The following is a 1,834-nucleotide window of genomic DNA, read 5'->3' on the forward strand; positions in this document are numbered from 1 at the left end:
AACTACAGGAAACGTATGATCTCTGTAATTCCGAACAAAGGTTTCTCTACCAAATATTAATCTTGCTTTTCAAATACTTATGTCATACAAGAAAATGCAAATCCATTATTTAAAAATCATACAATGGGATTTTCTGGATTTTTGTTTTAGATTCTGCCTCTAAAAGTTAAAGTGTACCTATGATAAATCATAGACCTCTTCATGCTTTGTAAGTAGGAAAACTTGCAAATTCAGCAGTGGATCAAATACTTGTTCTTCCCAGTGTGTATGTGTGTGTATATATGTATATGTATAGTTATTCAACCTAGGGGAAAACACTGCAGTCTGCTAACAGAACACCACAGTGACAACAGGAACCCAGGCTAGAAAGCTCTATTTCCATGCAGTCAATATGGAATGAAGCTGAAGGGAGAGAAAGACATGTAATATTTCTGAACCCTGAAATATTCCAGGAATATGCTGTAACTAAACTCCATCTATAGAGTAAAGGCATTCATTCCAAAAGTGGCAGCAGTGGATTCCAGGTTAAACAAAAAACTAAATTAAGCTCATATTAAAATGTATTAAAGGGGCGCTGTGCAGTTTTGGCCATTTCTTTGGCCTTTCTCACTTTTTGCAAGCAGGTTTCTCCATAGAGATCCCCCTACAGCTTCAGAATAGATATTTGACAGCTTCAGAATAGATATTTGACAGCTTCTATGTTAACTTGTTTCTGACCCCTAGCTCAGTCAGTCTGCCTTTTCCTCTTTCTCTGTTTCTCTGACAATGCTTTCGTAGCTTTCTGCTCGTTTTTGCTGGCTCAGCCATGACGATACTGTGAAAAACTCCATTGCTACCTTGTTAGCCGGTTCCTGAATGAGCGTACAGTGCAGCTCAAAGGTTTGGGCACCCCAGTTAAAAATGTGTATTAATGGGCATAAAGATTGATCCCTTCAGACAAAGGAGAGTACTTATTCTTTTCTCCTCCTCAAATCATTTTTTTATGGATTAGTCTTTAGTGGATTACCCTATTAGTTTAAATATAGGTAACATACCTCAGGTCATGCACCAATTCTTCTCTGCCTGACTAAATTTTCACAGACACTCTACATCCTCACTATACGTGTAAGACAGAAGTAAATTTATCAAAATGATTAGAAATGTAATTGCTTTTTGAGGATATTGTCCTCGCCATATGGAGGGATACTCACAAAACTTATTGGAGACGGAGGAGTATCTGAATCAGAGAACAAACTTAACAATACTTAGAAGATAGGTCCCCTCTGAAAAGTAATTTCCACTTAATATCAACTAATTAAATAGTACCATAAGAAAGTAGAATATGCCTTATTTTAAACCGATCACACATCTGCTTATCTTCTCCTTGATCATAGAATTACTTTCTTTCACTGCTCAATAAAAGGAAGGCCACCACAAGAAAACATGTAAATTATCAAACAGACAATGGATCATGTTTTTTTTTCAGATTGCCGATGTTAGCTATTGTAGCTTGCACGCTAGTGAGCCCTCCTTTTCCTTGAATCGTGTCCTACTGCAGACAGAATTGCAAAATGAAATGCAATCCAAACGCACATTATGTAACAAAAACAAAGAACACATTTTCGTGCGGTTGTGTAAAATGAGCTGTGGTGTAGTAAGCTATCTTGTGGAAATACACACACACACACCACAGTGGGTGCTGTATATGGGTCACATGCCTTAGACTTAGTTTTTTTTGGTATGTGTGTGTATAAGTTTGGTTACACCTTCTCATTCAATGCGTTTCCCTTATTTTCATGACTATTTGCATTGTTGGTTATCACTAAAAGCATCAAAACTATGAATGAACACATAT

General features: G+C 36.9%; 1 protein-coding gene across 2 annotated transcripts in view; it reads right to left on the reverse strand.

Moving 5' to 3' along the window:
• Positions 1-1,834, reverse strand: part of inpp5b (inositol polyphosphate-5-phosphatase B) — a 25,868-nt gene that overhangs the window by 13,382 nt on the left and 10,652 nt on the right. The window lies entirely within an intron of this gene.

This window comes from Etheostoma spectabile, chromosome 6, assembly GCF_008692095.1.
Source record: "Etheostoma spectabile isolate EspeVRDwgs_2016 chromosome 6, UIUC_Espe_1.0, whole genome shotgun sequence".
NCBI lineage: Eukaryota > Metazoa > Chordata > Actinopteri > Perciformes > Percidae > Etheostoma > Etheostoma spectabile.